The sequence below is a fragment of the Sapajus apella genome, unplaced genomic scaffold, assembly GCF_009761245.1.
Source record: "Sapajus apella isolate SASKATOON/1434 unplaced genomic scaffold, GSC_monkey_1.0 scaffold9, whole genome shotgun sequence".
In the NCBI taxonomy this organism is placed as follows: Eukaryota; Metazoa; Chordata; class Mammalia; order Primates; family Cebidae; genus Sapajus; species Sapajus apella.
The window spans coordinates 14,050,979-14,067,505 of NW_022436949.1; the positions used below are offsets into that span (position 1 = coordinate 14,050,979).

A 16,527-nucleotide genomic window follows, 5' to 3' on the forward strand; every position below is an offset into this window, starting at 1 on the left:
GTAGACATGGGGATTCGCCACGTTTGTCAGGCTGGTCTCAAACTCCCAACCTCGTGATCTGCCCGCCTTGGCCTCCCAAAATGCTGGGATTACAGCCATGATCTGGCATTCTCTTAAGTCATGTGAGCATACTTTTATCAACCCTCACTTTTGAAATCTATCCTACTTTCATCTACCTAATAAAATAAAGGTAGTATGCCTGTGATCTTATTACAAAATAATTAAGAATAGATGCTGCAGGGATTTGCTGTTGGATAAGAAAGACAGTACAACTATTGAGTTGCCTTCGGTACTAAATGTGTGATCTCTCTTAGTCATAATTTCTTCTTTTCAAACAATAGAAGCTATAAGTATTGCTACATTAGTTGTTATGAAAATTAAAGTACCTATTGTGAATAAGGAACACTGGGTCCAGCCTATGGTAAGTATTCCCTAAAGTACATTAATTATTTCTATGACTACTTAGAAATAATACAAGGTTTCTAATATTGATCTACCACTTTCAGAATTTGGATTCACTTTATTAAAAGTTAAATTGAGGCCAAGGCGTGCGGATCACGAGATCAAGAGATCGAGACCATCCTGGTCAACATGGTGAAACCCCGTCTCTATTAAAAATACAAAAAATTAGCTGGGCATGGTGGCATGTGCCTGTAATCCCAGCTACTCAGGAGGCTGAGGCAGGAGAATTGCCTGAACTAGGAGGCGGAGGTTGTGGTGAGCCAGGACCACACCATTGCACTCCAGCCTGGGTAACAAGAGCAAAAAAAAAAAAAGTTAAATTGAAAATACCTATCATTTCTTGTTATTAAATAATTCATACTAAAACCCCCCGCCACCTATCATTCCTCCAAGCTTCCATATCTTCTCCTCCCTTTCAGAATCAATTTTCTTGAAAAAACGCTTTGTTCCTTCTCGATTTCTTTCAACCCAACTTTCTGCTCAATTGGCTGTAGGCCAGCTGGATTTTGCCATTTTGCTGAAATGTATCTCACAAGTGTCTGTTTACAAAATTGAGTTAATTTCTCAGCCTTTACCTTACTTGTACCTTGACAGCATTTGACACTTTCACCTTCTTCCCTTGTCGATCTCTTTGACAACACACTTTCTCCATTTCACTTCCCACCCCATTCCTCTATCCATCTCTGAAGATACAACCTTCTGGTCTTGCTTCTTGAATATTGAATAATTTCCTTATTATTCAAGTGCATAATCCTTGAATATTGGTGTTGATTTGCTATGGTGTTTTTCTCCACTGACCTTTCTTTTCTCTCATAACCCCTTGCAGTAAGCATTTTTGTTACCAGTTACCACTGATGGTCTGCAATCTCTGTTTTCAGACAGTAAAACATACTACTTTGCTAACACTGGACCTTTCAGCTTGGATATATGCCAGTCGCTTCAATCTCAACATGTCCAAAATTGCGCCCATTCCATATAACAATTGCTCAATAAACACTTCAAGGTTGATAACTACACAGTTTTTTTCAACATGTCCAAAACTGAACCCATGATTTCTAACCTCCACTCCTAAGATCAATCTTCTGCATATGCTGCCCTGCTCAATAAGAGAAAGAAATACCTGCCCAACTGCCCAAGGCTGCATGAAAAACATCTCTGAAACATCCACCTCACTCTAACACAATATACAAACAGGTACTAAATGCTATTGACTTTAAGTATCTCTCAGGTTTGTCCTTTTTCTCTACCTCTCTTAGTGCAGATGATATTATGTCTTGAATTCTTACTGCTGTCATCCTCTACCTTTCCTATCTGTATACCAAGAGATCTTGCTAAGATCACTAAGATGGGAAAAAAGATACTATGAAAGTTAAGGTCAGACTAAAATATGTTAGAATTCCATTTCACCAGTGCAGTTGTATGATCTTTGGCAAATCACTTACCTATGTCTCACTCCTTTCAACTGTAAAATGCGGGTCAATAATACATTGGAAATAATAAATGAGATACTTAGCACACAACTGTTTATTCTAACACCCCAAAATTGTTTCTCATTACTATTATTCCTGCATTTGATTATGTCAACTCTTTACAATAAAAATGTTGGTGTGTTCCTACTGCAACTTAGAATAATGCCTACATTTTCTTAGTTTATAATTTGCCTCTTCGTAACTTGAGCCTTGAACACTGTATTCCTTTTTGTCTGCATAAGTGGCAGCAGCCACATCCAACGTTTTAAACATCTCTTAAGTGCCACTCTCATTCACCCAGGTCTCTGTATCCGCTGTTGCATTTTCCTGAATCACCTTTCCTCTTATCTTTGTCATTTAAGTTCTACCGGATTTAGATCTTTTAGATCTCATCTTAATTAAACATGTTAATGCTAGGTAACATTTGCTGTATGGTGATTTTGTGTCAGACACTGACTAAAGATTTACAAAAATAATTTCATTTTTAAATTCCTCAAAACCACCTCATTGGGGAGAAAAACTTTCCCGAGCTCAAACAGAGTGACAAATCAATATGCTGGTTATAAAAACTCTTGGTACCCTATACTCATCAAAAATAAAACAATGCAAAGGCTTACTTAATTTTCTTTCCAGTTCTACTATAAAGTCCGCAAGGACAAAACCATTAAATATAAACCTAGGCACCGTGTTGAGTTGGTACTTTTTTTTTAGCCACTCAGAGTTAGATAGTAAAATTTCTGTTTTACATAGGTGGAAACTGAGGTATAGAGAGGTCACCTAGTTATTGTTCAATGCCCATAGTACTTGTCAGAGCCAATATTCATTTTCAGAATTGTCAGACTCAAAGTTCCATGTAGAAATTTTATTCCTTTAAATTTAAACATCTGTATAACTAATCCTTGTGATGGGATCACTCAGGCTTAAGTAGTTAAAGGTGCTTGTCACAAAGAGTTAGTGGCTGTGATTTATCCATAGCAATGAATTCACAGGCCATCAGCCAATACATATTCAGCACACAACTGCTCAATGACTATGAAGTGCGTTGTTAGAGTAACTAGCTTATAGGTCACATCAAGACTACAGGGACTATATCCTAACAAACCAGGTTAAGCAAAAACAGATTTCTAGTGTTAACCACTTTTTATTTAATTTATAATAATTATGGGCATTAAATCTAGTTTTTATGCCTGTCATGCTCTATTAGAATGGAAACTAGCAATAAGAGAGGACTTCATAAGGTCATAATTTATGAAGCAAATATTGTACAGATTATCTGTAAACAGGTGTTATTATTTTGGATAAAAATTATTTTAAAAAATCACCTAGGCTATACCATTTCTGCTCAGTATATTGGATATGCTCTCAATACTTCTCCTGTGAATTTCATCTTTAAAACTATTTCAAAGTCAGGGTTAAGGGTAAGGGAAAAGAAAGTAGAACAGAAAGGCAAATATTGATTGCAATATAGACTCAAAACTATAGTTGGCTAAGAAATTCATGATCTGTATTTCAGGTACCCAAGTTAACTCCAAACTAAAATTTATGTACTTTTGCATATATTTATAGTCAATTCTTCACCTAGATTAGAACTGTTAAATCACCCAATGACCAGTAGAAATTATCTCTTAGAATTTTTTCTACACGATTTGATTGCCTTGGAAGGTAGATGAAAGAGCTAATGACTATTTGATTTAGGTGTGATATACTGAGACGCTTTTCAACAATCTATAATACTTCCTAGAAGGTCAGTTTGATCTTCTTAGTTATGGATACTTTCTGCTTTATTGTATCTAATGGAAAATTAAAGAATGGACTGGCTGCAGGGCTTGTACTCGTTTCAACTCACAAGTGCAATCTGTAGGTATGTCACTAGTGCCAATTTGGGGGAAATTAGATCTGCCAGTGAAGCTCACTGTTGGGCTCCTGCATGGCTCACTGAAAGACCTGGTTCTGTTATTATTATAGGATGCCTCCAACTCCAAGCATCACTTGTATTAAATCAAAGCATCACATTATTTATGTCTTCAAGTTCCCTAATTCACTTTTTGTTATTGATTTTTGGATTTTGCTTTTGACCCATAAGACTCTACATGGCCTATGTTCATTTAAAAGGACTCTTCAAAATTCCCTGGTTGGTCTTCATGAGCGGAGCCAACTTTGTGAGCTGCTCATAAGTCTTGGGTCATTGTGATTACCCCCTAGGCTTTTCTACCTATTGCTCCTTCTACCTTCAGAATTAATAGATTGGGAAGATTAGGTCAATTGGCATTTCTGAGGCAAGTCTGAATTAATTTTCTTTGGCTTGTCTTGTTGAATTTCACACTCCCTGAACATTTCTCACTGATAAGCAGATTATGATGCTGGCTCATGTTCAGGGATAGCAACTCCAAATGTATTTACAAAGTTGTATTGTTACCTTTTAGCACCATCAACTGCAATAAGCATTATCGTTTATAAAGTTAAAGCTCTTCATTTTAAATCTGTGTCAAGAGGCTAATATAACTGTGATTTTAATTACTAAAAATCAATTTCAAATTAATGTGAAATTTAACAGTGGGAGATACGTAGGAACCCAGAGACAATCAGCCTGGCCTTTACCTTAGGTGCCGTCCTCTATAAAAGACATTAACATAATGCTGGTTTTCTGGATCAGTGGCTTTCAAACTAGTGCCTATGAAAAGCTTAAGTCAAAAGAGGAGTTCCTGGGGATTTATTATTGAAAGTTAAGTCATGGTAAATCAAACTTGCATATAGTGCAAATAATTTTTTTCAACTTTCTACTTAAAGCAGCTGCATGGGGAGAATAATCATAAGAGGCTACTGGTTTTAGTATTTAGGAAATCATTGGTGTCATTAAGGAAAACGATTGCATAAGCTGTGGAGGAAATTCATATCACTGAAGGTTTAGGAGAGAGAGGAAAGTGTAGAAAAATCTCATAACCCATTTTCAAAATATGTTTGTAAAATGAATATCAAGAAAACTAGAAAGCACGGAAGGTTAAATTATTTTCTAACTTGCTAAGATGGTATGGCATAATAATGCTTTGTAGGTACAGTGTAATGGAGGTGGCATAAAGTTTTGTGCACATATCCTAAATATGGAGAGAATTACACTGGATACCAGCTCTATAAGTGGGTATGAAATCAAAGCAAAAGTGAGTGAATCTTGGAAGGAAGGCAGGACAATGTAATCAAGCTGTTTATTTTAAAATTACCAAAGGGACACAGAAGTGACTGAAAATTAGTCCATAAAAAACACCACTACAAAATAAGTTCTTTCTACAACCATTCGTCTCAAGACACAAGCAATACCTATCTTCCAAGGGTCTATGCTCTGTCTTCCAACACTCTCCTGCCTCCTCAGCAGCATTTTAACAGCAAATCACCTCCTTTCCAGGAACACTTTCTTCACTTAATTTCTAGGACACTACAGTCCCCAGTTTGGCCTTTGCCTGATTGACCACTCCTTGGTGGTTCCATTCCTCCTACCTCTGAATGTGGTATGGCTCAAGGCTCAGTCCCTGGATCTCTTCTTTCCCTAGCTACGAACGTCAATTTCAAGTCTCAGGGCATTTAAACAACACAATGATGGATCTCAAATATGTGTCTCCTGATACAACCTCTGTCTCAGGACTCATAAATAAAATTGCTTCCATAGTAATTCACTTTATATGTCTAATAGGCATTTTAATCCTCCTGCCTAAAACAGGACTCTCAGTTTTTCACCTTAATATATTCCAGACCTGAATTTCCCTACTTCCCCTGTTATTAAGGTGAAAAAACATGGGAGTTAAGAGGTTAGACACAAATCTTCTTTCCTTCACACCCCAACATCTAATCTATTAATAGGTTATACAGGCTCAAACATGTATGCAGTACATATCCAAAGTCTCACCATTATTTACCACATTTTTAGCTACATCCTAGTCCAAACTATCATTATCTGTATTCTTGTTTTACTTTTTCCTCACTAAAGTCAGTTCTACACATACCAATCAAAATGTTCTTCAAAAAATAAAAAAAATGAAAATCATAGGTCAGATTAAGTCATCCCTCTGCTGAAAACTGTAGGTCATTCTTGCCCCTCAGAATATAATATAAAGTTTTACTGATTAAATCAACTGATCTCTGTTGAAAAATGTACACTGAGAGTAAATTTTTACTTCCCAGACTAAGAAGCCATTGGCTGAGGAAAGTAGAATAAAGTGTTTCCTAATTCTTCCTGTAAAAATTAGGAGATGGATAAAATGCATTCCGGGGGACTCTTGTCCTTTAGGGGCCACTCTGCCTGTTCCCAAGTGCCCTGATTATGACATAAGCTCCTCACTACTATCCCTAACTTCCATGGAATGTTGGAAGGCATCAATGTAGAAAGGATCTAAATTCTAAAATTACTATCTTTTCAATCTCCTGAAAAATGAAAACGAACAAGAATGGCCCTACCTCAGTGCAGCTTTCTTAGGTTGGTGTTGGGACGAATAAATTGTAATTAATTTTTCTATAGATTTTAAGGATTTCACTATTACTATAGCCATTATCAATTATAATAAAATAATCACAATCATAATAAGTACTACTATATAAAATATATGCCTGGCCCTTTAAGTACTTTTGAACTTCACTACCAAACACTGGAAAAACTAAGAACCAGAGAGGTTAAAGTTGTACCCCAAACCAGATAGTAAGTGACCGTTAGGAATCAAATCTATTTCTACCACATCCAACCCTGCTTATTAACAAAAAAACCACAAAACTAAGCATGTGAAGTTGAATTTGGTATAGTGTAGGTAAGTATATTTTTTAAAAAGTCTGCTATGAACTGGCTCTTTTTCAAGTTCCTGCATTCACAGTCTGTTTCCTGTCTTTTCTTTTGAATCTGTAACTCCAAACTATAACTCCAAATATCTCAGCTGCTATTTTTGTTTCTCTTGGGTCTTTGCGATATGGTTAAAGCAGAGTACCTCAGAGGAACGTGAATAAAGATAATCAGTTTAATTACAACACTTTTGTATATTATACACTTTATTTTTGAAGTCAAACCCAAAAAACCAAATAAGATATGATGATGAGGATGTTTAAGGTAAAGGATCAATGGTGTTTAAGCAATGCTGATTTTTTTTTACTTTTATAACGAAAGATCACTGTTATATTTTAAAATATTAATTTGGAAAATTTGAAAAAATAACACTGTTTCAATGATTAGAAAATAAGATTTAACCTATTTATACCTAAGGTGACAATTTTTTGAATTTATTCATGAAATTCATATGTGTTACTTAGAAAAATATTCAGGGAACAAAAATTTGAAAAAGATTATGTTCCACTGGTGAGTTACACGTTATTCCAATAATGGAACACTAGGAATATTAAGATCCAGATTTGCAGTAACTTTTCAGACATATTTTCAAATCGTTGTATGATGCATTCATTGATTCTCATCTTAAATGCATGTTTATGAGAAAACTAGTGTCCTGAATGCTGCGTTTGCCTCTTTTAAAACATCTAGTGTTTGGTGGTATAACTAAATTTTCTGTTTCATGCCCAAAAAAGAAAGAACGGTGTCTCTTTCCTTAGTGTTTACTTCACAACAACCTGATTAGTGAAAATGTCGGTTAAAATTTCCTTCAGGTGCTTGGTGTCTGAAGCAACCTATCAAATGACACGGGGAACAAGACTAGAAATTAAGGCATATAGCTTCTTTAACAACCGAACTTGTGAAGGTGAAGGTTACAATAAAAGAAAAGGAGTTAAGTTCCTTTTTGTGCCATAAATTCCATGCTAATTCTGAACCGTATTTGCCCTTTGACCACATGATAATCTTACTTGATCTGCATTCAGACCTCTGTGAATTTATGGAGGTAGAGGTTTTAGAAACTAAATGTAGGGCCAAGGTGTGGTGGCTCACGCTCATAATCGCAGAACTTTGGGAGGCTAAGGCAGGTGGACTCCTTGAGCTCAGAAATTCAAGACCAGCCAGGGCAAAATGGTGAAAACCCATCTCTACGAAAAATAACAAAAATTAGGGGGGCTTGTTGTCACCTATCTATGGTTCCAGCTACTTGGGGGGCTGAGGTGGGAGGATGACTTGAACCCAGGAGGTTGAGGCTGCAGTGAGCTGAGATCACGCCACTGCACTCCAGCCTGGATGACGAAGGGAGACCCTGTATAAAAACAAACAAACAAAACCCTAGGGGCAGGGTGAGGGGTATTGATATATTGGAATTTAATTTTAGCAAATAAAACCAAAACTTCTATAAATATGCAGTTTTTCACTATTTTCTATTCAGGTAGAGTGACATTTTCTGACCTGTCAAAAGGTTATTCATCCTTCAAGCCTCATCTGAATACATCCCATTTTGGTCCTTTCTTTTGACTGCAATAACTGCTTTCACAGAGTCTCCATACTACATAGGCAAGACTTGTTATATACTACCTTTGATGAGAATTACTTGTCCACCATTCATGTACCTCCTATATCTAGCAATGTCCTAGAGAGCAGCGAGTGAATGTTACACCAACATTTGATCTACTGGAGATCCTGGCAATTAAAATAAATATATCATTTGTAGTCTATTAGAAAACAAGTGAAGAAAACACCATCACCATCAAGGATATTATGTCTTGTTATATTCTCATGTTACATTTTCTTTAACAATATTGCTACAATATAGATTTTTACTCTCATTGCTTAATTTTAGATATTCTTTCATTTTATTTGTTTAGAGAGTAGTCAAAAAATCATCAACAACTGTATATAGAAATATAAAATAGCAACTTGAAAACTACATTATTTTTCTTTGCACAGAATTTAATGATACATTAATATTGTACTATGCTGTAACAAGTAACTACATGTAAGAAAATTTAAAACATGGGGCTATATGTTACTTTGTGTAGTATATGCAGATTTCTTAAGAAGAATTTGATGACATTTTGAAAATCTTTGTTATCCCTTTATTTTACTTTCAAAATCCAATGCTTCTTTAATGTAGGGTTAAAAATGTATGGTCCAGAAATTAATTAGTTAAGCTAAATGAAATGTTTATTCAATGTATTAGTTTTTATCATTAATGATACATCTTTTGACACACAATTTGGAAATTCCTTTCCATATTATTTTCTGGAATTAAAAATAGTTAAATGTATGGAAGATTTCAAACTAGAAAACATTAGCTAAATGACTGTAGCAAATATTTCTGAAGTAAATTACCTAAGATAGCTAAAATTAGAACTAGTAAATGAGGATGAGCATAGAGTAAAAGATAATATCTTTATTGTGAGAGACAAATGGGATGTCATGAATCAGGATAATAGCCCCCTTGTGAAAATGTATTAATATTTAAATATGTAGCATGTAGTAGATGTGCTCACAGTCTATGAAATAACCATAAAGGAAAACAACGTACTTCATCATAGGCCAAAAATCTTTACATATGAAGCTAATATAATCTGGAGTTAATAAAACCAAAGCCAGTTATTTGAAATACTTAATTTACTCTGGTGTTCAATCTACTATTCTTAAGGGTTTTAAAGACATGATACTGGGACTACATATTCCACATTTCTGGGGAGATAAAAAACTGTTACTCAGCATAATGGAGACTCTACCACTAATACTCTTAAACTAGTTGGAAGCATCTTTAATAAGCATTTAAGATTGTTCAAAAGTGAAAACTTGTTCTGGTGTAAAATATTTATATATATAAATATAAACAGGTTACCAATAACTATGAAACAATATGCTATTGGGAATAATTACATACCCCTGTCTCTTTTGAATCCTAAGAGTATATACTTTTATTAAAAAGATCTTGAAGAATAAGGATAATCTGAAAATAATTTATATTGACTCACCTTTAAATATGTTGAATGATTCTAAAGTTGAAAACTCATGAACTGATCACTTTTTATACTAGAAAAGCACAATTTCCTTCAGGAACCGAAAATGCATGTAGGGGATTAGGAAATGTCTACAGCAATATAATCCATACTATAATAAAGAACTGGTTCTTAAACTTTAATGTACATTGTAATCATCTGGAAATCTTGTTGAAATGAAGATTCTGATTTAGCCATTGTGGGGACTTTGCATTTCTATCAAGCACCCAGGTAATGCAAATTCTTCTGGTTCATGGATAGACTGCATTTTGAGTAGCAAGTCTTTAAATAGAATTAATTAATGTTTAATGATCTACCACAAGAGGAAATGACAAGGGTGACTGAAATAAGGAGGAAAGGAAAAATTATTTTCCACTGGTAAAAGATCAACTGGATAATAATTAATGTGTAATTTGTTAGATATACTAATTTTTTAACATATTTTTCTGCTATATCCTCAAAATAAATATATACATTAGATGACCATTAAGCTTTACATATGAAAAATTCAGGGGCTTTATAAGGCTCAGCTGTTAACATCTACACAGAAGACAGTATTATAAAGCAAAACCAGAAATATTAAGGCCATTTTCAATGAGCCTTTAAAGACAGGGGGCTATCATTAACTTTAACAGCAACTTAAAAGTATTTTTGTTGTTTTGTTTCCGTTTTTGCGGACGCAAACAATTTCACATTTTTCCTCTAAACTTTTCAGTACAAATGCAGCAAGCATCTGTCTTTCTCTGTACTGTGTTTTATATCTAACCTATCCCCCACAGGCATCAAAGCGGAACATGATGGTCATGCTGTTCCATGAAGCCCTGAAAGACAAACAAAAGAACAAACACACCCAACGACTTAAAACCTGGAGCCAAGGGAGCTCTCCAGGTTGCAGGATGCCTCTCTGATCCTCCTAGTAAATATAAAAGCCTCTTTCTTCAGTAACTGAAAACAATCGTAACTGTCTTTCCTCCTGTCTTGTTGAACCTCTAGGGATAGAGGAAAGGCACAGTATAGAAATGTGCACCAAAGTGTCTGTGAATGGATTTGATTTATATAGTATGGCTTGCTATAACTGGAGAGGATTAGATAACGGGTTTCCTTAGAAACAGTTTCTATTTCCAGTAGAAGACCTTCTAACATCTTTAAATGGTATAGCTATAAAATGCTATTTTTCTAAAATACAACTAATCAACTAATGCTCTTATGAAACTGCATCCTAGATTTTATATAACTCTATACCTAAATATGCATAATCACAAACATCACAGTTGTATAATTGATTGTAATAAAATTTAGAAATCATATTTATTTATATTTTTAATACAGATGAAGAGAAAATACTACTATATCCACAATATAGAGATTTTTAAAGCCCATGTTCTTCAGATGAAAAAGTGAAATTTTTAATGTTTAATTTTTAATTATGGATACATAACAATTGTACACATTTATGAGGTACATGTGGTATTTTCATATAAGCATAAAATGTATAATTATCCAATGGATAATTGAGATATTACCTCAAGCATTTATACTTTTTTATGATAGGAATATTCCAATTTTACTCTTTTAGTTATTTTGAGATAAACAATAAATTAAATATAGTCACCCTGTACTGTAAGTATTGTAACAATAGTTGCTACTGAACACGAGAACTCACTCCTTCTAATGAATTTCAAGAGTGTAATCGAATTGCAAAAGTTTCATAAGAAACATGCAGTGTTACAACCAACAAGACAATTTATATGTTACAGTTGACTAATAGAGTTTTAAGGAGAAATTGGGAAAAAAAAGCTGTGTCGCATGCTTATCATGCTAATTTTTGTGTATCTATGTGAGATTTCTTTGTTTACTGAAATGGCAAGTCGCTTACTTTGTTATATCAGTAATGCTATACAAGTATTATTATAAAAGATATTTTATGTCATATGTAGCCCTGTCAATTTCTATCATCTAAACTCTCTAATCTTTATTGAATCTGAAAATTTGAAGCAAATTAAAGATTTTTTTAAAACAGAATTTGGCGCTTTTATCTTGAGAATGCTGTTATTTATGAAATCATGGAAAATTAAAAGTATTTTAATTGGCATGGGAAGTATAATTCTTCCCATGTATATTGTATATTAACACTAATTCTATTTTACTAATATATATTTTCTGTTGATTTCAGTAAGTTATTTATCTGTAAAACATACATTTTCTTTCAATGAAATATTTGGAATCACATTGGAAAAGAGAAAAAAAATATCCTGGTGATTTTCCCTGGAAACCTTTTACTTTACTGGTGAATAAGATCCTGGAAAATAGGCTTTATGCTTTCACTTTTATAATATCTATAACTGCATGGGAATAATTCTATTTTTAAAAAACAAAACTGAAAGGTCTTTTTTAATAAGAGCAGCCATAATGTAACTTTAAACATTTTTTATTTCATTGGTTTTTGGGGAATAGGTGGTATTTGGTTACATGAGTAAGTTCTTTAGTGGTGATTTGTGAGATTTCAGTACGCCCATCACCCAAGCAGTATACGCCGAATCCAGTTTGTAGTCTTTTATTCCTCACCTACTTCCCACCCTTTTCCCCTGAGTCACCAAAGTCCATTGTGTCATTCTTATGCCTTTGCATCCTCATAGCTTAGCTCCCATTTATGACTGAGAATATACAATGCTTGGTTTTCCATTCTCGAGTTACTTCACTTAGAATAATAGTCTCCAATCCCATCCAGTTTTCTGAGAATGCCATTAATACCTTCCTCTCTATACATATCACAATTTCTTTGTCCACTCATTTATTGATGGACATTTGGGGAAGGGTCTTAGTTCAAAAAGTATACAGTAACTTTTAAGATTTCTTATTTTTGTTACTCATTCATTAAGTTTTATTTATTGTGTACCGATTATATGATAGTCACTGTAGGACTGTCCGTTAAACACCGACACATGTAACTGGCAAGCACTGAAATGTGGCTAGTGCGACTGAGGAAATATTTTTCTTATACTATTTACTTCTAATTCTAAATTTAAATTGTCACATGTGGTTAGTGTCTACTTCGTCAGATAGCATAGTAAAAATAGGCAACAAGGAAGCAGCTTAATTATCAGTAAAGAAACCTGCCTGATAAAATTTATTTCTAATTAGTTATAAAATATATACACAATTTTAAAATAAATGTAAGCTATAAAGTCAGATAGTTATAAGTGTCATGAGAAAAGAGATCAAAAAATGTAAATGAAAAAGGATAGAAAGCATGAATGAGGCAGTACTGAAAGGAGTCCTAAGTGGAGTGACGGAGAAAGCCATTAGACAATCTGCAAAAGATCATTCCAGGGAAAGATACAAAACTTAGCAAGAGAATAAGAAGTTACTTAGGCTAATGCTTCAAGGAAAAAGTGCTTTGTCTTCAAGAAAAAATGTGATATTTTAATTTACTTATATTCATACAGGTAGTATGCAGTTTTTAAACAAAACAAACTCTTGGGATAATGTTATTAAAAATAATACTTTAGATAGTCTACCAAAGGCACATCAAATATTTATGCCGTTCTTGACAATAAAGTTGATCAATTGAAATCTTATTTGCCAGTCTCATTTTGTAAGGCTTATACTATTAAATGGTTTTGAGAAGGTCCTCACAGAATGTTAAATATGCAAAGGGTCTTGGAAACTCCACTCTAAATTCATTATTATATGGATAAAGACACTGAGGCTTAAAGATATTACCTGATTCCTGTCACTAGCCCTTTGACACCCAGTCCATCTTACTGTACAATGGTGCTATGCTTCATATTTCTAATGGCAGCAAAACATTAGACACGCAGAAAACAGGACAGGTAAAGACACTAATTGTAAAGAGAATATCAATTTTTTTAAGTAAATAAATATGTGAATCATTGTAGGGCTAATTTTTACTCTTCCAATATCAGAGTCTACTTGATTTCTTTATGGTAAGTTCACCTATACTTTGATATCTTAAATTAAGGGGAAATGTTTTATTTTATTTTGGTTACAATTAATTTAATATAGAGAGGAAACTGAGTGATTAATGGATCATTTTTGAGAAAGATAAACCAGCAAATTTAAGAATGTACTTTCCAAGAAAAAACTTTGGATTTCTGCTTTGAAAATGCTGGGCGGTCAGTAAGAAGCTGTTAATTTTAAAAGTAATTAAATTGTAAAATAGAGATGTGCCCAAATACACTAATAATATAGATTTGTCAACAAGGATTTCAAAAATGTGAATAATTTTACTATTTATAATTCAAGCTTTTCTGTAATTTTAAATAATATAATTTTAAAACATAGCAAAACCCTGCTTATCTATCTCCTAGAAAGAATACACATTGCCTGTTTATGTTGTATGTGCTTTACATTCTAGATCATTTCCAATAATATCTAAAAATGTCAGATAAAAGCACACTTTTCATTTGACCTTATGGATAAGTACACAATGATAAATTAGTCAAATTGTTAATTTCTATTTTTTTGTCTTAATGAAAAACACTAACAAATGATTGCACAAGAAGCTCTCAAGATCTTGACCTCCATTCTACTTATATGTGATCTACTAAGGCTGTAATTCTCAAAGCAATAAAACATGTTTTTAATGCTTGAATATCCACTCATATTTTGATGAATGTCTTGAAGATACTCCTCTTCTTTTAAAAAAGAAAACAATTCACTCTCTGAGCTTTTAAGTTTTTACTTTAAGCTAAATCCTCATTCCACAAGTAATACAAATATATTCTTACTACATTACTTTATAACTACTTTATCTGTTTAGTACTTTTATCTGTTTCAATATAAATTTCTTAGAGAAAGTACATTCCTTGAAAATATAAATTCCTGGAAAATAGGGAGAATATCTTGTTCATTTTGTTGACCCCAGATACTCACATATTATTGGCTCTCAATAAATACTTGATAAAAATTTGAATGAACTTGAAGAATTTATTTCTATAAATCACTAATTTGTTTATGTCCCTTTCCTGCTCTCTATCTTGAATTGCTTCCTAATGGGTATACTTATTTCAACCCTTTTAAAAGAAACTAATATATATTTTCATGTAAAGTTAGAAACACATTCTCACATTCCAGTTTAAAACACTGGAAACAACAAAAACATCAAGAAAGATATGTGCTCACTGTGATTTCACACTTGCCTGCCACTTCAGGTGTTTCTGTAACTACTTTCCTGCAGAAATCTGTGCCCTGGTCAAGCCATTAGCACCTGCACCTGGACTTGCCTTATATTCTTTCGAATGCCATTCTCCCTTCTCTACCTGCCCTGTCTCAGGCCCCTCCCAAGAGCATTCTCCTCTTTCTCTTCTCTCTTCTTTCTGTTAAAACTCTGCTAATCCTCTTTTCAAGAAACTATGCGAAAGAAAGAAACTGAACTAACTCAGAGATGAAGGGTCCTTGCTGGAACTGAACCACTTGCTTTCGGTATGATCCTAGACAAGTCAATTTAGCACTCTGATTTCTTATTTGTAAAAACTGGAGTAAATTAACACATTAAAATTAGCTGGAGTAGCAATTCCACAATGGATACCTATTTCAGAAAAAAAAACAAAAACGTGCATGATAGAGACAATTGTAATTTGTCAATAATAAATTTTTAAAATTGGGGCAAGTCAGTCTATAATTAAAAGAATTGCTGGAAGACTTAAAAAGAGATGAACACAGTTTCCTAGTGCATATTAAAAATATAATACATATTGGGGATGGGGAAAAACAAAGAGAATATAATACATATTCTTCCACTGTGCAATTCTTTTACATTAATTTTGTCAATGTTAAGATGTGGAAAAAAATCTGATTTTCCAAACCCACTATATTTTTTGTGGATAATTAAGTGAATACATGCTAAAATGACATGAAAATACTAAAAATCAAACAAATGTTAAGTTATTGACTGCAGCTTATTTGAGACACTTCTTTGAAGGTTTAATCTCTTCTGGGAAGGTTTCTCTGACGATCCAGTCAGAAATAATAGCTTTCATTTCTATAGCACTTCTTGGCTGCATATATATTGCTTTATATTACAAATATAAAACCCATAGATTTATAAGCGCTTTTATAAAATCCTTTTAAGATAGTTGGATTTTAGATGACAAGAACATACTCATTCTGACTGAACAAAACTGAATTCAAAATGAGAGGGGTGGTGTTCAAAATGTATTAGAAAGACTCCGTGCTATCTCATAAAATAGAAGGAAGGCTGAATAAGCACTAGTGGCTAAAATCAGAAAGGTGGAATTAATAGTGAATGGAGCAGATTCTTGAAGAGATGTGGATAAAATAACACAGATAATCTGTAAGAGGGATAGTCCTTTCCTTACGTTTATGTCCAAAGCGGCCCCTTTGAAACCACTCAATTTAAATACTTGGTCCCTTGAATCTTTGCCAGAAGCATATGTAACTTCTGTTTTTATAAGTACGGCTCATTTAAGATACTATTATTTTTCAACAAGTAGCAGAAAGAGAAAACTGTTGAACAGGAACGGTCCCTCTGACCAATTCTGTTGGCAAGCACCTTAGTCCTCTTGCTCCTTTCTATCCATCAATGTCTAATTGCTTTTGTAAGATCTAAAAAGATAAACTGGAAATATATACATTAAACCCCAATTATAGCAGAAAGCTAAAATTAAAACTATGCTCAAATATACCAGACTAAAGTCACCTTGGTTTGGAACCAAATAAATATGCAGTGAAATGC

The 16,527-nt window shown here is 33.6% G+C and overlaps 1 protein-coding gene and 1 long non-coding RNA gene across 7 annotated transcripts in view; both read right to left on the reverse strand.

The window, feature by feature from the left end:
• PCDH9 (protocadherin 9) overlaps positions 1–16,527 on the reverse strand; it is a 908,561-nt gene that overhangs the window by 855,407 nt on the left and 36,627 nt on the right. The gene's annotated exons all lie outside the window — the stretch shown is intronic.
• The window catches only part of LOC116551155, a 20,774-nt gene continuing 6,492 nt past the window's right edge, over positions 2,246–16,527 (reverse strand). Inside the window, exons 2-3 of the long non-coding RNA XR_004268735.1 lie at positions 5,892–5,897; positions 2,246–2,607 (exon numbers count right to left, since the gene is read on the reverse strand). This is a non-coding gene — a long non-coding RNA (uncharacterized LOC116551155). The remainder of the gene's footprint in view (positions 2,608–5,891; positions 5,898–16,527) is intronic.